Source organism: Macaca mulatta, chromosome 2 (genome assembly GCF_049350105.2).
Source record: "Macaca mulatta isolate MMU2019108-1 chromosome 2, T2T-MMU8v2.0, whole genome shotgun sequence".
Classification (NCBI taxonomy): Eukaryota; Metazoa; Chordata; class Mammalia; order Primates; family Cercopithecidae; genus Macaca; species Macaca mulatta.
The window spans coordinates 120,251,370-120,277,210 of record NC_133407.1 but is presented as its reverse complement, the minus strand read 5'-3'; the positions used below and the strand labels follow the sequence as shown (position 1 = coordinate 120,277,210).

At 41.2% G+C, this 25,841-nt stretch overlaps 1 long non-coding RNA gene across 1 annotated transcript; it reads right to left on the bottom strand.

Moving 5' to 3' along the window:
* Nucleotides 1-210: 210 nt before the first annotated feature.
* LOC144339253 (uncharacterized) lies at nucleotides 211-22,453 on the bottom strand. Its single transcript, XR_013414077.1, has 2 exons — nucleotides 22,357-22,453; nucleotides 211-1,224 (listed from the first exon to the last, which is right to left on the bottom strand). It is a non-coding gene; the product is annotated as an uncharacterized LOC144339253 (long non-coding RNA).
* Between the last annotated feature and the right edge of the window lie 3,388 nt (nucleotides 22,454-25,841).

Genomic DNA, 25,841 nt, shown 5'->3' with positions numbered 1-25,841 from the left:
AAAATAAATAAATAAAAGGCATCCCAATTGTAAAAGGAAAGGTAAAACTGTCTTAATTTACAGGTAACATGATTAGGTAGAAAATTTTATGGATATACCAAAAAGCAACCAAAACTAGTGAATAAGCTTAGCAAGTTTGCAGGATACACGATAAACATACAAAAAGCCGTTATGTTTCTATATGATAGCAATGACCAGTGACACATTTGAATTTGAAACAATACCATTTAGCATCAAAAATATGAAAAACTTAGAGATACATTTGAGAAAAATATGCAAAATGTACACTGAAAATTATAAAACATTGAAGAAAAAAGTATTAACACTTAAAAGACCTAAGAGAATGGAAAGATACACCATGTTCATAGATGGAAGACTCAATATTGTTAAGATGTCAGCTCTCCCTCAAATTAATTCATAGATTTAACACAATACAAACCTAAATCTAAGTGGGCTGTTTTGTAAAGATTGACAATCTGATTCTAAAAGTGGAATGAAAATCTAAGAGAACTAGAATAGCCAAAACAATTCTGAAAAAGAACAACAAAGTTGAAAGACTTACCCAAAGCTCACTATAATGCTACAATAGCCAAGACCGTGTAATTCTGGTATAAAAATGGACAGTTGGGGCTGGGAGCAGTGACTCGTGCCTGAAATCCTAGCACTTTGGGAGGCTGAGGCAGGCAGATCACCTGAGGTCGGGAGTTCGAGACCAGCCTGACCAACATGGAGAAACCTTGTCTGTACGAAAAATACAAAATTAGCCGGGTGTGGTGGCACAGGCCTGTAATCCCAGTTACTCGGGAGGCTGAGACAGGAGAATTGCTTGAACCCAGGACACGGAGGTTGTGGTGAGCCGAGATTGTGCCATTGCACTCCAGCCTGGGCAACCAGGGCGAAACTCCGTCTCAAAAAAATAAAATAAAATAAAAGATGGACAGTTGGCCAGGCGCGGTGGTTCATGCCTGTAATCCCAGCACTTTGGGAGGCCGAGGAGGATGGATCACCTGAGGTCAGGAATTCAAGACCAGCCTGGCCAACATGGTGAAATCCTGTCTTTACTAAAACCACAAAAATTAGTTGGGTATGATCTGATGCGCACCTGTAATCCCAGCGACTTGGGAGGCCGAGGCAGGAGATTCACTTGAACCTGGGAGATGGAGGTTTCAGTAAGCCGAAATCACACCACTGCACTCCAGCCTGGGCAACAGAGGAAGACTCAGTCTCAAAAAAAAAAAAAAAAAAAAAGGTGGACTGTCAATAGATACAAATAAGAGTCCAGAAATATAACCAAACATGTATGGTCAATTGATTTTCAACAGGATTACAAAGTGAATTCAGTGATAAAGGATAATCGTTTCAATACATATTGTTAGAACAACTGGATATTTATATGCAACAAAACCTAATAATTTAGGCCTTTACATTACATCTTATACAAAAATAAATGGATCATAAACATAAATGTAAAACCGAAAACTATATAACCTCTAGAGGAAATCAGGAGAAAATATTTGTGACCTTGGGTTAGGCAAAGATTTCTTAAATGGGACCCCCAAATCATAATCCACAAAAGAAAAGAATTGATAACTGAGACATCATTAAAATTAAGAACTTCTGTTCTTCAAGATATGGATTAAAACACTGAAAACAAAGCCACAGAGTGGTAGAAAATATTTGCAAATCACATCTCTGACAGAGAATCTGAATCCAGAATAAAGAAATTTCAAAATTCGGCCAGGTGTGGTGACTCACACCTGTAATCCCAGCACTTTGGGAGGCTGAGGAAAGTGGATCATTTGAGATCAGGAGTTTGAGACCAGCCTGGCCAACATGGTGAAACCCGGTCTCTACTAATAATACAAAAATTAGCGGTGCATGGTGGCAAGTGCCTATAATCCCAGCTATTCGGGAGGCTGAGACAGGAGAATCACTTGAGCCCAGGAGGCAGAGGTTGCAGTGAGTGGAAATCGCACCACTGCACTCCAGGCTGGGTGACAGAGTGAGACTCAATCTAAAAAAAAAAAAAAATTAAAATTCAACAATAAGAAAACAACCCAATTTTAAAAGGGGCAGAAGATTTAGACACTGACCAAAGAAGATATATGAATGGCAAATAAGCATATGAAAAGACATTCAACATTACTCGTCATTAGGTTAATGCAAATTAATGTCACAATGAGATACCACTACTCACCTACTCAGCTATTATAAATCTAAAGTTAAAAAGACCAACCATGGCAAATAGCATAAGAAAAATTGTTCAACATCACTAATCATCAGGGAAATGCAAATAAAAACCACATTGATATTATCTCACACCCATTAGTGGCTACTGTAAAAAAAAAAAACAGAAAATAAGTTAGCAAGGATGTAGAAAAATTGTACCTCAGTGGGGATGTAGAACGGTGCCACTGCTATGGCAAGCAGTATGGCAGTTCCTCAAAAAACTAAAAACAGAATTACCATGTGATTCAGCAAGCCCAGTGCTGGGTATACACCCAAAATAATTGAAAGCAGGATCTTGAAAAGATATTTGCACACCCATGTTTGTTTCAACATTATTCACAATGGCCAAGAGGTGGAAGCAACCCAAGTATCAATGGATTAATGGATAAACAAACTATGGTAAATACATAAAATGGAATATTAGTCAGCTTTAAAAACAAAGGAAATTATGATACATGCTACAGCATGGTTGAGCCTTGAGGACATTATGCTAGGTGAGATAAGCCAGTCATAAAAAGACAAACTCTGGATGATTCCACTTATATGATGTATCTAAAGTAGTAAAATTCATAAAAACAAAATAGAATAGTGGTTGCCAGGGGCTGGGTAGAGGAGAACATAAGGAGTTTTTGTTTAATGGAGATAAGAGTTTTAGTTTTGCAAAATAAGAAAGTTCTGGAACTTTACTGTACAATAATGTTAATATATTTAACACTACTGTATACTTGGAGCCAATTAAGATGGTAAATATTATGTTGGGATTTTTACTTATTTATTTTGAGATGCAGTCTCACTCTATCACCCAGGCTGGAATGCAGTGGTGTGATCTCAACTCACTGCAACCTCCGCCTCCTGGGTTCAAGCGATTCTCCTGCCTCAGCCTCCCGAGTAGCTGGGACTACAGGCGCGTGCCACTATGCCCGGCTAATTTTTATGTTTTGTTTTTTTTTTTTAACTACAATTAAAACTAAGTAAAAGTAGGCTGGGCTCGGTGGCTCACGCCTGTAACCCCAGCACTTTGGGAGGCCAAGGAGAGTGAATTGCCTGACCTCAGGAGTTCATGATCAGCCTGGGCAACATGGTGAAACCCCATCTCTACTAAAATACAAAAAATTAGCTGGCGTGTTGGTGGGCGCCTGTAAGTCCCAGTTTCTCGGGAGGCTGAGGCAGGAGAATTGCTTGAACCTGAGATGCGGGAGTTGCAGTGAGCCAAGATCATGCCATTGCACTCCAGCCTAGGCAACAAAGCGAGACTCCGTCTCAGAAAATAAAATAAAAATAAATAAATAAATAATATAAACCAGGGCTGCGCATGGTGACTCATGGCTATAATCCCAGTGCTTTGGGAGGCTGAGGTGGGAGGATCACTTGAAGCTAGGAGTTCTAGACCAGCCTGGGCAAAGTTATGAGATCTTATCTCTACTTAAAATAAAATTATACATTAGCCACACATGGTAGTGCATGCCTATTAGTTTCAGCTATTCAGGATGCTGAGGTGGTAGAATCACTTGAGGTTAGGAGTTTGAGGCTTCGATGAGCTAGGATCATGCCACTGCACTCCAGCCTGGGTGACACAGCGAGGCCGTGTCTCTAAAAAAAATTAAAAACTAAAAATAAATCAAACTTCTGGTCCAGATAAGATGATGTAGACTCTTTCCTCCCTGTTCCTCTCCGCTAAGCACAACTATAAACCCTAGAAATAATTCAAGAGGCAACCAAAGAAGAACTCTGAAGGCTAAGAATAGGAAGGTAAACTGGTTTGGGACCCTGGAAGCAGAGAAACAACACAGTGGCAGGGTATCTTACTCCCCACTCAACAGAAGACACTGACCCAGACCCAGCATTTCTTGAAGCAGCAATAGAAGACAGCCCAGGTAGGCTCATTTTCCCAGATCCAACAGGAGCCTTCCAACACCACCAGGTGAGGCCAGCCCCACCAGAGATGGGGATCGGTTGGGAGCCCTGCTAACAATAAGTGCCATGGGAAATAGTTTCCTTCCCCACTGAGAGATACCAAGATAACCAGGGGGTACGTGCAAGAGGGACCCTGCCACAAGTGGCTCAGCCCAGGAAGCCTCTTTGTTCCCGTTGGCCTCTGAGACTCCTCTTCCCGACCCAGAGATGGCAAGGTCCCATCACAGCAAGAACCTGGCCCAGGAAGCAGTCGTTGGCCCCCACAAGCAAAGGGGATCCTGCTAAGCATCCAACCGGAGAGACATCTTCATCCTCAAGGTTCTGAGTCTCATCTCCCCAACTGAGAGACACCTGGTGGTCCAGCCTGGGGAACCTCTGTTCCCTCCAGCAGCACCAACAAGGACCAGTGGGAGCCTCAGCAGCCCCAGATAAACCAAGCAGACCAAAATTACACTGAAAAGGCTCTGAAAACCTGTCATTGGAACCACAGCCCATAAAATTAGGCCAGGACCTGCACAGTAACCTAAACAAGGTAACTGCCTGTTAAAAGATTTAAGTAGGCTGGGCGCGGTGGCTCAAGCCTGTAATCCCAGCACTTTGGGAGGCCAAGACGGGCGGATCACGAGGTCAGGAGATCGAGACCATCCTGGCTAACACGGTGAAACCCCGTCTCTACTAAAAAAATACAAAAAAACTAGCCGGGTGTGGTGGCGGGCGCCTATAGTCCCAGCTACTCAGGAGGCTGAGGCAGGAGAATGGCGTAAACCCGGGAGGCGGAGCTTGCAGTGAGCTGAGATCCGGCCACTGCACTCCAGCCTGGGTGACAGAGCGAGACTCCGTCTCAAAAAAAAAAAAAAAAAAATTAAAAAAATTTAAGTAATATTCTCCTATTGTAATAGAAAAATGTCTAGAATATAATAAAAAATCACCCATCATGCCAAAAACCAGGAAAATTACTTCTCCAACTCCTTTCTCAGCCTCCCAAAAAGCTGGGATTACAGGTGTGAGCCACCACACGTGGCCTTGATTTTCTGTCTACTTTTTGTATTAATTAAAGAAGTACTAAAATTTCCAACTGTAAGTTTGGATGTGTCTATTACTCCTTTAAATTCTATCAGTTTTGGGATATGTATTTTGAAGGTTATTGGATACCAACACATTCAGGATTGTTTTATCTTCTTGATGAAATTACCCCTTCATGGTTACGAAATGTTTCTCCCTTAGCTCTAGTAATATTCCTCATTATAAAGTCTCTTTATATTACCATAACCACTCTAGCTTTCTTTTGACTTGTAGCATATATGGTATATATTTTGTCATCTTATATATTTTAATCTATGTGTACATATGTATGTATGTGTGTGTATATATATATTTTGAGACAGAGTCTCAGTCTATCACCCAGGCTGGAGTGCAATGGCCCAATCTCAGCTCACTGCAACTTTCATCTCCTGGGTTCAAGCAATTCTCCTGCCTCAGTCTCCCAAGTAGCTGGGATTACAGGCACCTGCCACCACGCCCAGCTAATTTTTTGTATTTTTAGTGGAGATGGGGTTTTACCATGTTGGCCAGGCTGATCTCGAACTCCCGACCTCAAGTGATCTGTCTGCCTTGGCCTCCCAAAGTGCTGGGATTACAGGCTTGAGCCACCACGCCCAGCCTAATATATATTTAAATAGATTTATTGCAGACAGCATATAGACAGTATGTATATGAGTCTTGCCTTTTTTTTTTTTTTTTTGAGACGGAGTCTTGCTCTGTCACCAGGCTGGAGTGTAGTGGCATGATCTCGGCTCACTGCAACCTCTGGCTCCCTGGCTCAAGCGATTCTCCTGACTCAGCCTCCCGAGTTGCTGGGATTACAGGCACATGCCACCAGGCCCACCTAATTTTTGTATTTTTAGTAGAGACAGGGTTTCACCATGTTGGCCAGGATGGTCTCCATCTCCTGATCTTGTGATCTGCCCACTTTACCCTCCCAAAGTGCTGGGATTACAAGCATGAACCACCGCGCCTGGCCTCTTGCTTTTTTTTTCCTAATGTAGCCTGACAGTCTCTTTCATTTGGAAACTTTATACCCTTTATGTTTAATGTAATTAATAATATAATTCATTTTAAGTCTGCCATCTTGTTAGTTGTTTTCTGTATGTTCCATTTGTTTTAGATTCCACTTTCTCTCTTTCCCAACTTTTTTGGGATTAATTACTTTTTTTTTGTTTTTTGAGACAAAGTCTCGTTCTGTCACCCAGCCTGGAGTACAGTGGCAAGGGAACCTCAGCCTCCCGGGTTCAAGTCATTCTCATGCCTCTGCCTCCCAAGTAGCTGGGATTACAGGCACATGCCACCGCGCCCGGCTGTTTTTTATATTTTTAGTAGAGACAGCATTTCGCCATGTTGGCCAACTGGTCTCCAACACCTGACCTCAAGTGATCTGCCTGCCTTGGCCTCCCAAAGTGCTGGGATTACAGGCGTGAGCCACTGCACCTGACCAGATTAAGTATTTTCTAATACTTAATCTATATCTATATATATATATACACACACACACACACACACACACCTTCTAATACTTTATATATATATACTTAATCTAATACTTAATACTTAATTAAGTATTTTCTAATACTTAATCTGCCCTTTAGTAGTTATTCTCTTTGGGCTTTTTTGTTTTTTTGTTTGTTTGTTTAGTGTTTGTTCTTTAAATTATCACCATCTACCTTCAAATAATATCATACCGGCTGGGCGCGGTGGCTCATGCCAGTAATCCCAGCACTTTGGGAGGCCGAGGCAGGTGGATCATGAGGTCCAGAGTTCAAGAGCAACCTGGACAATATGGTGAAACCCCATCTCTACTGAAAATACAAACATTAGCCGGAAGTGGTGGCAGGCGCCTGTAATCCCAGCTACTTGGGAGGCTGAGGCAGGGAACTGCTTGAACCCAGGAGGTGGAGATTGCAGTGAGCTGAGATGGCACCACTGCACTCCAGCCTGGGTGACAGAGTGAGACTCCATCTCAATAATAATAATATCATACCGTTTCATGTATAACGTAGAATCTTACACCAATATACTTCCATTTCCTTCACCCCTTTCTCTGTGGTAGTGTTGTTACACATGTGTCTTCTCATGTTTTAAGCTCCAAAATTTATTATTATTTTCACATAATAGAGATAGAGATATTTCTTTTAAAGAAATAAAGCAATTAGAAAAAATTGTTATATCTGTGAAAATATTTACCTTTTCTTTTTTTTTTTTTTTTTTTTTTGAGATGGAGTTTCACTCTTGTTGCTGAAGCCGAAGTACAATGGCACCATCTCGGCTCACTGCAACCTCCACCTCCCAGGTTCAAGCAATTCTCCTGCCTCAGCCTCTGGAGTGGCTGGGATTACAGGCATGCACCACCATGCCTGGCTAATTTTGTATTTTCAGTAGAGACACGGTTTCTCCATGTTGGTCAGGCTGGTCTCAAACTCCTGACCTCAGGTGATCTGCCCGCCTTGGCCTCCCAAAGTGCTGGGATTACAGGCGTGAGCCACCGCACCCAGCCGTATTTACCTTTTCTAGTACTCTTATTTCGTTTGTACAGAAAAAAGTTTCCATTTGGTATCATTTTATTTCAGTCTGAAGAACTTTCTTTGAACATTTTTTATATTGGAGATATATACTAACAATAAACCTCTCAGCTTTTATTTGAAAAATCTTTAATTTTGTTTTAGTTTTTAAACAGTATTTTCACTGAAAATAGAGTTTTAATCTATAATTTTTTTCTCTCAGCACTTTAGAGATATTACTTCATTGTCTTATGTTTTGCAGTTTCTAACCAGAAGCCTGAGAATAATTATTATCTTTGTTCTTCTGTATGTAATGTGTATTTGGGGTTGAGAGGGGCCTGCATGTAAGATTGTATCTTAATCATTGGTTTTTAGTGATTTTAATTATGACATGCCTTGGTGAGGTTTGTATGTATGAGAATGTTTATCCTACTTGGCATTCAATGAATTTCTTGGGTTTCTGAGTTTGTGATTTCCATAAAATTTGCAAAACTATAAGCCAATATTTATTAAAATAGTTTTTTTGTACTATCCTTCCTTAAGAGACTCCAATTATGAATATGTTAGACCACTCCATATTTTTCCAGAAGTCAGTGAGGCTCTGTTCATTTGGTTAAAAAATATTTTTAACATTTGTGCTTCATTTTTAAAAACAGATTATATTGCTAGGTTCTTAAGTTTACTGATTTATGTTTTAGCAGTGTCTAATCTCAATACCTCCAGAAAAACTTCCATTTTCATTTGATAATATATTTTAATCTTTGGATATTTCATGTGTTGCTCTTTTGTAGTTTCATTTCTTTGCTCATGATATTCATATTTTCACTTAACTGTGTTTACACTCTTATAATAGTTATTTTAATATTTGTATCTGCTAGTTCCAGCATCCCTATCATTTCTGTCTGTTTTCGTTGATTGATTTTCTCTTGGTTATAAGCCAGCACTTTCTGGCTTCTTGGCGTGTTTAGTAATATTTTATTAGATGCTGGACATTGTGAGCATCTGAATTTTGTTGCTGTTGTTATCTTAAGGATATTAGGCCTTTTTACTTTTGTTGAGCACCTTGATAAAAAAGAAGAATATTAGTCCGGCCATGGTGGTTTATGCCTATAATCCCAGCACTTTGGGAGGCCAGGAGGATCAGTTGAGCACAGGAGGTCAAGGCTGCAGTGGGCCATGAGTGCACCATCATACTGCAGTGGTGCAATCACAGCTGGAAACAAGAAGAGAAGAGAAAGAAGAGAAGAGAAAGAAGAGAAGAGAAGATGAGACTTTGTTATGGCAGGCAGGTAAGCTAATTATAGATTAGTTTGATACTTTCAAGGCCTATTTTAATTTTTGCTGTGGCAAATATAGATTAGCCTTTACTCAAGGATTATTTCATCTAAGCATGATCCCCCTGAATATTTGTCACATGGCTCAGTTAATTATTGAAGACTTTCCATTGGTTATTCAGGACCTTGGCTAATTGAAGTTCTCACTTCTCCTCACCCAGTTTGAACACTGAGTATTATTCAGTTTACAATTCCCAGTCTTTATTTTCTCAGCCCTGTGAAGGTTTTACCTCACACATGCATGGTCAAGGGGACTTGCTATACAGTCTTCTGAAACTTTTTCTACAAAGCTTCCAATTCTCTAGAATTTTGCCTGGCAACTTTCAGTTACCTTCTGCTCCCCAAATCTTAGAGAGATTGCTCAGCTTCACTTGCATTCCCCTCCCTGCATCCACAACCTCGAAATTGCCTTCAGACAAAATTCTGGTGTGGTTTTAGGGTTTACCTTCTTGTTGCCTTTCTTTTAGGGATTACGATCTACACTGCCTATTGTCTGATTTCTGAATATAGTTGTTTAGAGTATTTTGGCCAGTTTTCTAGTTGTTTATGGGGGATCAGTAAGACTGGAAGCAGGAGTCTCAAAGTCATTTTTTAAATTTCTGTTTTAAAATGTAACAGCTCTGTATACAAACAATGGAATATTATTCAGCCTTAAAAAGAAATCCTGACATATGATACAACATAGATGAACCTTGAGGACGTTATGCTAAGTGAAATAAGCCAATCACAAAAAGGCAAATACTATATGATTCCATTTCTATGAGCTACTTAGAGTAGTCAAATTTATAAAGACAGGAAGTAGAGTGATGGTTACTAAGTACTGCGGGGAGAGGGGAATGGGGAGCTGTTCTTTAATTGGTATAGAGTTTCAGTTTTGCAATATGAAAAGAGGATAGATTATTTGTACAACAGTGTGAATATGCTTAACACTATTGGACTGTATGCTTGTTTTCTCCCATATATATTCTGCTTATGTAGACTGTACACTTAAAATGGTTGAGGCCAGGTGCAGTGGCTCACGCCTGTAATTCCAGCACTTTGGGAGGCCAAGGTGGGCATATCACCTGAGCTCAGGAGTTTGAGACCAGCCTGGCCAACATGGTGAACGTGCCTCTATGAAAAATACAAAAATTAGCCAGCCAGAGAATCACTTGAACCCGGGAGGCAGAGGTTGCAGTGAGCCTAGATTGCACCACTGCACTCCAGCCTGGGCGACAGAGTGAGACTCCGTCTGAAAAAAAAAAGGTCGAGATGGCAAATTTTCTGTTATGTATTTTACAATTTTTTTTTAAAAAACAGCTAACAGTGTTCCAGTGATTTTACATTACACTTAATCTGTGCAACAACCTCTTAAGATGTAGGTGCAATCATTTTATTTTGTTTGTTTTGAGACATGGTCTTGCCCTATTATACAGTGTGTGGTGCAGTGACATGATCATAGCTCACTCTAGCCTTGAACTCCTGGGCTCAAGGAATCCTCCTGCCTCAGCCTCCCGAGTAGCTAGAATTGCAGGCATGCACCTCCATGCCCAGCTAATTTTTAATTTTTTTGTAGAGATAGGGTCTTGTTTTGTTGCCCAGGTTGGTCTTGAACTCCTGACCTCAAAGGATTCTCCCCCTTTGGCCTCCCAAAGCACTAAGATTGCAGGTGTGAACCACTGCAGGTGCTGGCCTAGGTGCCATTTTCTTTTTTTATTTCCGAGATGGAGTCTCGCTCTGTCGCCCAGGCTGGAGTGCAGTGCTGTGATCTCTGTTCACTGCAACTTCTGCCTCACAGGTTCCAGCAATTCTCCCGCCTCAGCCTCCCGAGTAGCTGGGACTACAGGTGCCCACCACCACGCCCAGCTATTTTTTTTTTATTTTTTAGTAGAGATGGGGTTTCACCATATTGGCCAGGCTGGTCTCGAACTCCTGACCTTGTGATCCACCCACCTCAGCCTCCCAAAGTGCCAGGATTACAGGTGGGAGTCACCACACCCTGCTGGTGCAATTATTATCTCAATTTTACAGATGAGAAAACTCAAGACACATAGTTACAACATATATATGTTGTAACTGTTATTATAAATATATATACACATGCTTAAACAACTATATGTGTGTATATGTGTGTGTGTGTATATATATATACACATATATATGCATGCTTTTATAAATGCGGTCTCACTATGTTGCCCAGGCAGGACTCTTAACTCCTGGGCTTAGGTGATCCTCCCACCTCAGCCTCCCCAGTGGCTGGGACTACAGGCATGGGCCACCACACCTGCAGTGACAACATATTTTTTAAAAGAATCCCATTGTACCTTAAATCATGACTCTTTGTAAAAGAGTTGGAAAACCACCAGGCAGATGACCCCACTAAGACATTGTGGCTCATCTTTATTCCCTCTTGTCATTGCCCCGGGTCCTATCCATCTAAGAGCCTTCCACAGTCTTTGAACTCTGGGAAGAATTCTGTCCTGCCTAAATATAAGTATGATAATACTGTAATTCCACAACTACTATGAGATTGTAGTTGTGGAACTACAGAACTCTTCTGGGGAATATTTTTTAACTGCTGTTAGGTAATACAGAAAAGCTGCTAGGGTTTTGAAAACTGCTTAGTGAAGTTTTGCTGCCCTCTGCTGGAATTAAGCTGTATGCTCTTGAATGTCTGGTTTTCAACAGAAGGATTATAAAGCATTTAGTATGCAGTGTTAGAATTTCATGGAGGTGTCTCAGGCATTCTGCAAGGGTCTGGCACAATTTTTTTTTTTTTTTTTGAGACAGACTATCATGTTGTTGCCCAGTGTGGAGTGCAGTGGCAAGATCTCAGTTGACTACAACCTCCGCCTCCTGGGTTCAAGGGATTACAGGCATGCGCCATGATGCCTGGCTATATTTTGTATTTTTAGTAGAGACAAGGTTTCACCATGTTGGCCAGGCTGGTCTCGAACTCCTCACCTCAGGTGATCCGCCCGCCTTGGCCTCCCAAGTCCTGGAATTACTGGTGTGAGCCACTATGCCCAGCCCAAATTTTATATTCTAAACATATTTAAACTATTTTCACAATAAAAACAACATTGTGTCTTTAAATGTTACATATCTTAGTTTGACATACCAGATATTGCCAGCATCTAGTCTTGGAATGGAAAGAGAAAACCTTCCTAAGCCAACCATCCACTCTTCTTATCTGTTCTTATATGTTTGTGTTCCATCACTCCATTTCAAGCCCTGTGGCCTTCCACTAAACCATTTCAATAAGGAAAACACTTATAATGTTTTATAGGTGATGTGATTTTTAGCTTGAAAATTGTTAACTAGGCCGGGCGCGGTGGCTCAAGCCTGTAATCCCAGCACTTTGGGAGGCCGAGACGGGCGGATCACGAGGTCGGGAGATCGAGACCATCCTGGTTAACACGGTGAAACCCCGTCTCTACTAAAAAATACAAAAAACTAGCCGGGCGAGGTGGCGGGCGCCTGTAGTCCCAGCTACTCGGGAGGCTGAGGCAGGAGAATGGCGTGAACCTGGGAGGCGGAGCTTGCAGTGAGCTGAGATCCGGCCACTGCACTCCAGCCTGGGTGACAGCGCGAGACTCCGTCTCAAAAAAAAAAATAAAATAAAATAAAATAAAAATAAAAAATAAATAAAAAATTAAAAAAAAAGAAAATTGTTAACTATTGTAAGGTCCTCCGCATCTGAATTATGAATTAGAAGTGTTTATATCCCTTATTTGGCTTTTTTAAAACACCTGTAATTCTAGCACTTTGGGAGGCCAAGCTGGGTGAATCGCTTGAGCTCAGGAGTTCAAGATTAACCTGGGCAACATAGTGAAACCCCATCTCTACAGAAAATACAAAAATTAGCTGGGTGCGGTGGTATGCACCTGTAGTTCCAGCTACCTGGGAGGCTGAAGTGGGAGGGTTGCTTAAGCCCAGGGGCCAGAGGTTTCAGTGAGCCTAGATCTTGCCACTGCACTCCAGCCTGAGAGACAGTGTCTCAAAAACAAAACAAAACAAAAACAAAAACAATTAAACACCTTGGTGCGGTGGCTCACGCCTGTAATCCCAGCACTTGAGAGGTGAGGTGGGCAGATCACGAGGTCAGGAGATTGAGGCCATCCTCGCCAACATGGTGAAATCCCATCTCTACTAAAAATACGAAAAAATTAGCTGGGCATGGTGGCGCATGCCTGTAATCCCAGCTACTTGGGAGGTTGAGGCAGGAGAATCACTTGAACCTGGGAGGCAGAGGTTCAGTGAGCCAAGATCGAGCCACTGCACTCCAGCCTGGGCAACAGTGTGAGACTCCATCTCAAAACAACAACAACAACAAAAACACATAACAAAACACCTGGCATCATCATTTTATGGTTTATTATTTGGTCCTTTCAGAAAATTATAAATTACTAACATGTTTAAAAAAGGAATGTGGTGGGGCATGGGGGAAAAATGGCAGCGTCCTTTAGTAACTGTGATTACTAATACTTTAGTAAAACCCATCTCTTTACTTCTTTCCTTCTTCTATGAAATTCTCTCACACTGTAGTGCAACCTCAGTTTGTATCTAGGCTGACAACTACCAAGGATGGAGAAGTTCTAAGCCATCCTTTCCTAGATTTTTGCAACAATGTCCTCACTAGTTTTGCTGACTCCAATCCACCTAAAATTCACCTTCTATAACAAGAACCACAATGCTCACACCTATAATAAAGCACTTTAGAATACCAAATTGGGAGGACTGCTTGAGCCCAAGGGTTCGAGACCAGCCTGACAACACAGGTAGACCCCTGTCTCTGCAAAAAATAAGAAAATTAGCTGGGTGTGGTGGCACACACCTGTGGTCCCAGCTACTTGGGGCTGAGGTAGGAGGATAGCTTGGGCCCTGGAAATTTAGGCTGCAGTGAGCTGTGATTGTGCCACTGCACTCCAGCCTGGGTGACAGAGTGAGACCCTAAGAAAGAAAGGAAGAAAGAAAGAAGGAAGGAAAGAAGGAAGGAAAGGAAGGAAGGAAAAAGAAAAAGAAAGGAAAGGAAGAGAAAGAAAAAAGGAAAGAGAGAAAGAAATGAAAAGTTAAAAACAAAGAAACTCAGAATGATCTGTCTAAAATGCATGACTGATTGCGTCAGCTTCTACCTAAAATCCTTAACTTCTTATATTTTGCATCAGGATTAAATCCAAATCCCTTAACATGGCGTATGTTCTCTGATTCAGCTAGAGCCTTCAGAGGAGCCTGCCTCTCCACTTGCTGCCTCATCCTGTATACCACAACAGCCAACTGTGCTTCCCTGCTGCAGAAATCTTTTTGTTTCTCACATTGGTATCTGTTCTTTTTTCCCCTCACTGTTTCTCTACCTGGAATTCCACTCATGCCACTTCCCTTCCTCCTCATCTCTGACATTCACTGACTCAGCTATTCTCTACAAGATAGTCTTTATCTCTTCTGCTAGTGTATTTATAAGCAAGAACTGTGTCTTATGTTTTATTACCTGGGTCAGATATAGTTCTTTTTTTTTTTTTTTTTTTTTTTTTTTGAGACGGAGTCTCACTCTGCTGCCCAGGCTGGAGTGCAGTGGCGCGATCTCCACTCACTGCAAGCTCTGCCTCCTGGGTTTACGCCATTCTCCTGCCAGCCTCCTCTGTACTGGGACTATAGGCGCCCGCCACCACGCCCGGCTGATTTTTTTGTATTTTTAGTAGAGACGGGCTTTCACCGTGTTAGCCAGGATGGTCTCGATCTCCTGACCTCGTGATCCGCCCATCTTGGCCTCCCAAAGTGCTGGGATTACAGGCGTGAACCACTGCGCCCGGCCCCAGATATAGTTCTTAGCAAACACAAATTGTTCAAGAACTGATTGCTAAGTAATTGCAGGTGTTTACTAAGTGGGTGCCAGTGATGTCAATGTAGTACGCTCCAAATTATCAGTGTCTCAGCATGAGGGTATGAGGCATTCTCCTGTCTTTTGAATGTCCTAGGTTATTGTAGACAGACTGTGGTTAAAGGTGCTTGAGGCATTGAGGCAGAACTGTATGCTATTATGTCTTTTGGGTTTTTTTTTTGTTTTTTTGAGACAGAGTCTCACCTGTTGCCCAGGCTGGAGTGCAGTGGCGTGATCTTGGCTCACTGCAACCTCTGCCTCCCAGGTTCAACCAATTCTTCTGCCTCAGCCTCCTAGGTAGCTGGGATTACAGGCACACACCACCACTTCCAGCTAATTTTTGTATTTTTAGTAGAGACAGGGATTTCACCACGTTGGTCAGGCTTCTCGAACTCCTGACCTTGTGATCTGCCTGCCTTGGCCTCCCAAAGTGCTGGGATTACAGGCATAAGCCTCTGCGCCTGGCCTCTTACATTTAAAAGAAAGTAAAACTTGCATTTGACCCCACTTCAAACTCCTTTAGGTAAGAAATAGATGTCTTAGTCTGTTTGGGATGCTATAACAGAGTACCATATGCTGGTGGCTTATAAACAACAAACACTTATTTCTCACAGTTCTAGAGGGTGGGAAGTTTGACATCAAGTCACCGGCAGATGCAGTGTCTGGTGAGGACCCACTCCCTCATTCATGGACAGCCATCTTTCCACTGTGTCCTCACATGGCTGAAGGGGTAAAGGGGCTCTCTGAGGTCTGTTTTATAAAGACGCTAATCCCATGCATGAGGGCTCCACCCTCATGACCTAGTTACCTCCCAAAGGTCCTACTTCTTTATCTGACAATTATCAAGGATGGTGAAGTCCTAAGAGTTTCAACATATGAATTTGGGTGGGACATAAACATTTAGTCTGTAGCACTAGGGAAGTGGAATTTTGCTTATTATCAGGCTGGGCATGGTGGCTCATACCTGGAATCCCAGCACTTTGGGAGGCCAAGGTAGGCAGATCACTTGAACCCAGGAATTCCAGACCAGCCGAGGCAACATGGCAAAATCCCATCTCTACAAAAAATACAAATTAGCCCTGGTGGTGGTGCATGCCTGTGGTCCCAGCTACTCGGGAGGCTGAGGTGGGAGGATCACCTCAGCCTGAGACGTCAAGGCTGTAGTGAGCTGTGATCTCACCACTGCTCTCTAGCCTGGGCAAAAAAAAAAAAAAAAAAATGTATATATACACACACACACACACTCACATATATATACACACACACATACTCACATGTGTCACATATATAGTGTCTTTATACTTATTTAGTATAAGAGATCTGGAACAACTTTGACAAAATTAAATATCTTACATTGCTTATTCTATTTCTAGTAAACAGAAATTCAACAAAGCGCTATAGGACCTATAATAACAGATTGATTAAGAGAGTGAAGAGTTCTTGAGCACTGAAAGAAAGAAGAGCATTGGCTGGGTGCAGTGGCTCACGCCTGTAATCCCAGCACTTTGGGAGGCCGAGGCAGGTGGATCACCTGAGGTCAGGAGTTCGAGACCAGCCTGGCCAACACAGTGAAACCCCATCTATACTAAAAATACAAAAATCAGCTGGGCGTGGTGGCGCACACCTGTAGTCTCAGCCTTGGGAGGCTGAGGCAGGAGAATCACTTGAACCCAAGAGGCGGAGGTTGCAGTGAGCTGAGATTGCGCCACAGAACTCCAGCCTGGGTGACAAGAGGGAAACTCGGTCAAAAAAAAGAAAGGAAGGAAGGAAGGAAGGAAGGAAGGAAGGAGGGAAGGAAAGAAGGAGAGCATTATCTGGTGAGTGTTAACTACTCAACATCTCTAACAGGAATGTGGATAAGCATCTTCTAAAGGAATTACGGATTTATACTATTTCAATACTATTTTTATCAAGAAAATGTGTATGAATAGTATTTTATTTTTAATATGTATTTTGAGTTGTTGCTAAGTAAAGCAAAACTGATTTTTTGAACCATTATTATCATATATTCTGTCTCTAGAGCAACTCAGATTCTCAAGAGAATGGACTAATCACCAAATGGCACAAACGGCTAGTAGAATTCCTCTAGATAAGTAACTGAACACCACATTTTCTTCAATTAGATAAATGTCTGGTGTTACGTTTCTATAATTTATGTAAATTGCAACCATAGACCTACCAATTACCCTATTTAAACTTGGCTGGTTCCCCAAAGATTTCTTAGGAAAAAACTTATAACAATTAATTGCCTATCTTTTCAGAGCCACTGGGCCAGGGGGTAGGGGGAGGGGAGGGTACTGAAACTTGAACTCATATTTTTTGTAAAGCTCTATTTTTGAGAATCTCTTTTAACTAGGAATGTTTTACATTAAATGAAAAAATAATTAGGAAAAAATATTTTTTTCACTTGGGAGTATTATGGGGAAGGCATTTAAGGCCAAACCATTATCTAATTTTTTGTTTCAAAGAGTTGAAATGGAATTTTTTGGGGAAAAGAATCTGGAATATTTAATGTTGCTGAGTCACTGGACTTTAGGTTTAATGTTCTTTTTGAAGAGGGTTAATATTAATTAACTCTAATACAAATCATTAAAATATAAAAATCAGGAAAACAGCCAGGTGTGGTAGCTCACGCCCGTAATTCCAGCACTTTGGGAGGCCAAGGCGGGTGAGATCATATGAGGTCGGGAGTTCGAGACCAGCCTGACCAACACAGAGAAACCCCTGTCTCTACTAAAAATACAAAATTAGCCAGGTGTGGTGGCGCATGCCTGTAATCCTAGTTACTCTGGGGGCTGAGGCAGGAGAATCGCTTGAACCCGCGAGGTGGAGATTGCAGGGAGCTGAGATGGCACCATTGCACTCCAGACTGGGCAACAGGAGCGAAACTCCATCTCAAAACAAACAAACAAGTCAGGAGAAGACACAGCTAGCACTTTTACATATTCACATCATGGCTGGATATAGACATGCATAAGGTGTAGGGTCCAATGTCAATTGCTGGTGCTTTAATTGACCCAGGCCATATCCCATTGTAATATTTGCATTATCTTGCTATTATTGTATTGGTCAAATTTAGAATTTTTTCTTTTCTTTTTTTGGTGGGGGCAGGTGGAGAGAAAACAGGAAATGATTTATTCAGTTCTTTCTACACAATTAACATAAATTTAAGTACTACTTGCCTGTCAACTTCCTGTATTATATACTTGAGAAAGAATTTTCCCCAAGTTATTAGTGGAACACTATATCAACTTCCTTTAAAAAAAAAAACAAAAAACAAAAAACAGTTTTAGGCTGGGCATGGTGGTTCACACCCTGTAAGTAAGCCCAGCACTTTGGGTGGCTGAGGTGGGAGGATCACTTGAGGCTAGGAATTGAAGTTTGCAGTGAGCTATGATCATGCCAGCCTGGGCTACAGAGCAAGACTCTGTCTCAAAAAAATTAAATAAATTAAAAAAATTAAAATAAATAAAAAAACCAGTTTTAAATCTTTTGGTAATTCATAAATGTCAGCACATTACCCGTCAGACATGAAAAAAAAAAGTTTCATTGATATAATTCATGCACCACACAAATTCACTGACTTGAAGCATACAATTCAATTGTCTTTAAGATAATCACAGAATTATGCAACTATCACTACAATTAATTTTAGAACATTCTCATCACCTTAAAAAGAGCCTATACCCTTTAGCTATCTCCCCAAATTCCCTCATTACCCTAGCCGTAGGAAACCACTGATCTAATTTCTGTCTGTATTGATTTCCCTGTTCTGGACATTTCCTATAAACCGAATCATACCATATACAGCATTCTGTGACTGACTTCTTTTTCTTAGCATAATGTTTTCAAGGTTCATCCATGTTGCAGGATGTATCAGTTCTTCATTCCTTTTTATGGACAAATAATATTTCATTGTATGAATATAAGATATTTTATCTCTTCATATGTTGATGGATTTTTGCTAATTACTCTTAAAATCAGCATTTTGTAGCACCAACCATATAGCAGAAGGTCATGTCAAAATTTTTTTTATTACCAGGCTTTTATGGACTGGGAGAAAATGTCCAAAATTAAGTCTGAATACCTTTCTGGTACTACGAAGCACCAAATAATAAAAACAATAACCTGAATCATGTGATTTAAAAGGGAAGCAGCTCTCAATTTAGTTATTGGTCAGCCAAAGAAATTGGATGACTTGATTACTTCTGTCTGCCCAGAAATCATCTACAAATCTGTAGGAGCTATGAGAAATGAGTGAAGAAACTTGTGTTTTTAAGGGAGTTGGTGGGAATATTCCTATTCACTCAGAAAAATAAAAGGACAAAACAAGGGAGAGAAATGATACATAGATGAATGATTAAAGTGCCCAGTGGTGTAACTTTGTAATTTTTCTTGATTTCCATTGAGAGTCTTGATAAACAAAGTAGCCATCCCAGAGACCTACAAGCAAGTAGAATTGGGGTAGTTGTAAGGGTTTGCAATTAAATTTAGGAGGCAAATCTGAGTTCTGTTCCATCACCTATTGGTGATGTTTCCTTGAGCAAGGCAGTTAAGTTACCATTTCCTCATCTGACAAATGTAACAATGTTTTTCTGACAATGCTGGGACGATTAAATGAGGCAATGGGTATGGAAGCATCAGAAAACAAATAGGGTCAGGATGGATCTACTTGTTTACAGCTATAACCTGGAAGCCCAGCTTAGGGCCTGGTAGCAGGTTGAGAGAATAAGTGAAGCATTTGGTAAATTGCAAGGTGTTATTCACATGTTCTCTCTGTATTGTTACTTCTTTTCCTCCAACTAATTCACTGTCTTCCAAATTGAGTGCTGAGATGGATTATCTTAAAAATATGAAGTTCCAGACAACTTTCTTTTGGCCTCTTTTATCATAAAAACATAGAATCGAAGACACTTTTAATTTGAAAAATATTTTTTTCACACATTCCACCTACGTTTGCACTTTTGTAGTGTACCACTTCCTCTTGAGCATTTTTTTTTCCTCTTTGTGTAACTTGGATTGTTGGCACCAGCCTCCTTCTTACTTACAGAACTCCACCAACCACAACGTGAAGTTAGTATAAATCTAGGTCTTTGTTCAGATGACAATGGCAGTGGTGTAAATGACTCTATGACTACGTCTATACTGGCCAGTCAGCTGATAGAAGACAACCATCACTTCAAATTGTCAAATCCTATTGATTTCAACTAGTCTTGAATTTGGCAAATTGAAGCTCATCTATCTTCTCAAATGCAGTAAAAAACACCTGGAACTTGTATAAATCATGTAACAGGCATTTACAGATGCACTCTAATTTATATTTTGGATAAATACAGATTTCCATATAATGGATTCAGTTTGCTTAAAGCAAGATATACCAGTAAACATTTAATGGGGATAAATCCAAATCACATTATGTGAGACATCAGCAATTTTCCTGCCAGAGAATATCAGATAGTCACTTTATCCTCAGAAGTCAAAAACATATTTATTTATTTAGTTTTTGAGACAAAGTCTAGCTCTGTCGTCCAGGCTGGAGTGCAGTGGCGTGATCTCAGCTCACTGCAAGTTCCGCCTCTCGGGTTCACGCCATTCTCCTGCTTTAGCCTCCCAAGTAGCTGGGACTACAGGCGCCTGCCACCACACCAGGCTTTTTTTTTTTTTTTTTTGTATTTTTAGTAGAGACGGGGTTTCACCCCCGGATCTCCTGACCTCGTGATCCAAAGTGCTGAGATTACAGGCATGAGCCACAAAGCCCAGCCCAAAAACATATTTAGTAAACACCTACTGTGTTTCAGGCACTATGGTGAGCCCTGGGGATAGCACGGTAAGCAAAACCCAGACATTGACCCTCAGTCCATGGAATGGCACAGAGTCTAGTGAGAGAGACAGATTTAATTAAATAGTCCCACAAATGAGGGAGTAATTACAAATTGAGGAAATTGGGAGGTAAATGGTCTGAGTCAAAAGGAGCAAAATTCTGTAAGAGCATCCAATGGGGAACCCGACCTAGAAAGGGGGTAGATTATGAAGGAAGTTCACACAAGGAAGTGAAGCTTCAGCCAAAGGAAGTGCAGCTTCAGCCATAGGAAGTGCAGGAGCTTACTGGAACTGGAGAAGAGGGTGGCACGGGGGAAAATAACATCCCATACAGGGCAAATATCATGTGCCGAGGTCGATTGCATGGCCAGGGAGTTTGGCAAGCGTGCCAGACATAGGAAGCACCAAGGAGGAGCTTAGGGAAGTGAAGTGCAAGATGGAAAGGCAGGTAAAGGTCAGAATCAGTAAGGCTCCATGGCCCACATAAAGAATTCTTATTTTTGTCCCTGGAATAATGAGAAATTTTTGTTTTTGTTTGTTTGATTGAAGAATAACATCATACAATAAAATGCAACTCTAAGCATGCAGTTCAATGAATACTTATATGTGTATGCCCCGTCTGTATAACTACCACCCAGATCAAAATACAAAGCATTTCCATCATTCCAGAAAGTTCCTTCATGTCCCCTTTGAGTCAATTACCTACCACCCCCACCCCCACAAGGGAACCACAATTCTTTTATTACCATAGATTATTTTTGTCTGTCCTTGAACATCATGTAAATGGAATCATACAGTACGTCTTTCATTTAACATTATGTCTATGAGATTAATCCATGGCATTGCATGTAATAAAGTCTTAGAAGTATTTCACTCAGAAATGAAACAAAACTTAAGTGACAGCTCTTGACTTCTGGGTTTAGCTGAGGTTTGTGGTTACCAGAGTCAGCTGTGTTGGTGAGAGGATACTTGCTTCTTGTTCGTTGCTAACTATATTCTTATTTTCAATTGAATCTCTCCCTTTTGCTGCTTGTCCTCATTGCATGGAAGTTTTTCTTCCAGTCACTAACCATGAATCAACTTCAACACAGTTTCTTGCCAAACTAAGTGGGTCTTTCTCAGGCTTCCCTAGGACACACCCAAGAAATATTTGCTCAATGAGTAACCAGACAAGCCCTTTGGGGAAAGAGGATGACTCCTTGGAAGTCATCGATATATGGAAGGAATGACAATTTCACATTTTTTAATGCATCTGAATGGATAATGGAGTTGTAACCTTGTAATATTTTCTTCATCCATAAAATGAATCAAACTAATTAATCTCTAAGATCCTTAAAGTTCTATGAATTAGATGCTAGTGGTACTTTTTTGTTGACTGGACTTTATTATCTTTACTACTGTCTTTTAATGGAAATGTTAAAAAACAAAAAGCCTCCTAGCTGTGTGACCTACAAGGCTCAAGATATATGTGAGCATCAAAAATCACATCTTTTGGCCAAGCACGGTGGCTTATACCTGTAATTCTAGCACTTTGGGATGCTGAGGCAGGAGGATTGCTTGAGCCTAGGAGTTCAAGACCAGTCTGGGCAACATAGGAAGACCCCAGTATCTACAAAAACTAAGAAAATTAGCCAGGTGTGGTGGTACATACCTGTAGTCCCAGCTCCTTGGAGGCTGTAGCAGGAGGACCAATGGAGCCCACGAGGTCAAGGCTGGAGTGAGCCATGACATGACAGAGTGAGACCCTGTCTCAAAAAAAAAAAAAAAAGAATATATATATATTTATATATGTGTTTTTTAAACCTGTCTTTTACATGAAAAGTATAAAAGGATATAGAGGGAAAAGTCTCTCCCATCTCTACCTTCTAGCCCCTGTTCCTTTTCCATAGGCAAACAATATTGCTAGCTACTTATGTAGCCTTCCACTAAGGTTTTATGCAAATAGATGTAAATATTTGTATATATTTAACTGTATTTTCCATTTTTTGATATAAATACTAACACACTATTCATCCTGTTCTGCATGTTGGTTTTTTTTTTTGTTTTTTTTTTTTTAGACGGAGTCTTGCTCTGTCACCCAGATTGGCGTGCAGAGGTTTGATCTTGGCTCACTGCCATCTCTGCCTCCTGGGTACAAGCAATTCTCCTGCCTCAGCCTCCTGAGTAGCTGGGATTACAGGCGTGCGCCACCATGCCTGGCTAATTTTTGTATTTTTAGTAGAGATGGGGTTTCACCATGTTGGCCAGGCTGGTCTTGAACTGCTGACCTTGTGATCCACCTGCCTTGGCCTCCCAAAGTGCTGGGATTACAGGTGCAAGCCACTGCACCTGGCCACTTTTTTTTTTTTTTGAAAAAACACTAGTACCTTATGAGCTTCTTTATTAGAAAAATAGGAATAATGTGAGTACTTAACTCATAGCATTGTTGTGAAAATCAAATGAGTTAAAATATACAAAGCACTGGCCCGGTGCGGTGACTCATGCCTGTAATCTTATCACTTTGGGAGGCCGAGGCGAGCAGATCACCTGAGTCAGGAGTTCGAGACCAGCCTGGCCATCATGGTGAAACCCTGTCTCTACTAAAAATACAAAAATTAGCTGGGCCTGGTGGCATGTGCCTGTAATCCCAGCTACTCAGGAGCCCAAGGCAGGAGAATTGCTTGAACCTGGGAGGTGGAGGTTTTAGTGAGCCGAGATTGTGCCACTGCACTCCAGCCTAGGTGACAGAGCAAGACCTCTCTCAAAAAAACAAGAAAAAAAAAAAAAAAAAAAAAAAAGAAAAGAAAAAGAAGATGCCAAATGCCAGGCATATTGTAACCTCTGTATTAGTTTTCTATTACTGCATAACAACTTACCACAAACCTAGTGGCTTAGAACAAAACTGTATTAGCTCGCAGTTTCTGCAGGTCAGAAGTCCAGGCATGGCTTAGCTGGGGTCTGTGCTCAGAGTCTCACAAGGTTGAAATCATGCAGCTGGACTGCATTCTCACTTGGAGACTTAACTACAAAAGGGGTTTGCTCCCAAATTCCTTCAAGTTGTTGGCAGCTATAAAACTCATGGCAGCTTATTTGTTCAAACTCAGCAACAGGAGAGAGTTTCTGCTGCTTGGAGTCTCTGACCTCAAGGAATGCCTAGTCCTCCCCACCACCTTGAGATATAATTCATATATTATAAAATTCATCTTTTTAAAGTATATAGTTTAGCCAGATGTGGTGACTCACGCCTGTAATCCCAGCACTTTGGGAGGCCGAGGTGGGTGGATCACGTGAGGTCAGGAGTTTGAGACTAGCCTGGCCAACATGGCAAAACCTCATCTCTACCAAAAATGCAAAAATTAGCTGGGTGTGGTGGCAGGCACCTGTAATCCAAGCTACTTGTGAGGTTGAGGCAGTAGAATCACTTGAACCCAGGAGGCAGAGGTTGCAGTTAGCCAAGATGGCACCACTGCATTCCAGTCTGGGTGACACAGTGAGACTCCATCTCAAATAAATAATAAAGTATATAGTTCAATGGTTTTAAATATATCCACAAAGTTGTGGAATTACCACCACTATCCAATTCTAGAATATTTTCATCACCCCAAAAAGAAACCCTGTACTCATTAGCAGTCAGTCCCCATTCCCCACTCTCTCTGGTCCCTGGTAACCACCAATCATTTTTCTGTTTCTGTGGAATTTCCTATTTTGAACTTCCATATTAACAGACTCCATAACATACTGCTTTTGTATCTGGCTTATTTCACTTAGCATAATGTTTTCAAGGTTCATTCATGTTGTAGCATGCATCAGTGCCTCATTCCTTTTTATGGCTGTATTCCACTGTATGGACATACCCCATTGATAGATAAGTTATTTCTAATCCTTTGCTATTATAAACAACACTGTAAAGAATATCCTTGAATACATATTTAGAATGTGAATGAGTACATCGGTACCATATACATTTCTAGAAGTAGAATTGCTAGGTAAAAAGGTTATGCATCAGTAATATTGATAGTTACTGCTGAGTTATGCTATTTATATCCTGTCTTTTAAAGTACTGTTTGAGGAAGGGAGATGAAATGGCATAGTAGAAAATGCACTGAGTTTTGGACTTTGTTTCAAGAGAAGTTTAATATATTGTGGTTATTAAGGGCATGGGGCTTTGGAGGCACACTGCCTGTGTTAGAATCTTGGTTTTGCCACTTACACTCTAAATGACATTAAGTTAATTAACTGCTCTGCCTCAGTTTTTTTCATCTGTAAATGGAAATAACATTAGTACCTTCTCTGGGGATTGATGAGACTACACATGTAACACTCTTAGAACAGTGTCTAGGCTGGGCGCAGTGGCTTATGCCTGTAATCCCAGCACTTTGGGAGGCCGAAGTGGGTGGATCACCTGAGGTCGGCAGTTTGAGATCAGCCTGACCAACATGGTCAGAGAAACCCTGTGTCTACTAAAAATACAAAAATTAACTGGGCATGGTGGTAGGTGCCTGTAATCCCAGCTACTTGGGAGGCTGAGGCAGGAGAATCACTTGAACCCGGGAGGCGGAGGTTGCGGTGAGCAGAGATCATGCCATTGCACTCCAGCCTAGACAACAAGAGTGAAACTCCATCTCAAAACCAAAACAAAACAAAAAAACAGTGTCTGACACACAGAAAGTACTCAATAAATGTTCACTCTTTTTACTAGCTTGCTATATGATCTTGGGTCATTGTCTTTTCCTATTTTTATTTTTTTACATTTCTGAGACAGAGTCTCACTCTGTCACCCAGGCTGGAGTGCAGTGGCGCAATCTCGGCTCACTGCAACCTCCACCTCCCAGATTCAAGTGATTCTCCTGCCTTAGCCTCCTGAGTACCTGGGATTATAGGCATGTACCACCATGCCCAGCTAATTATTTATTTATTTTTTTGAGATGGAGTCTAGCTCTGTTGCCCAGGCTGGAGTGCAGTGGCATGATCTCAGCTCACTGCAACCTCTGCCTCCTGAGTTTAAGCGATTCTCCTGCCTCAGCCTCCTGAGTAGTTGGGATTACAGGTACCCGCCCCCATGCCCAGCTAATTTTTGTATTTTTAGTAGAGATGGGGTTTCACTGTGTTGGCCAGGCTGGTCTCGAACTCCTGACCTCGTGATCTGCCCGTCTCGGC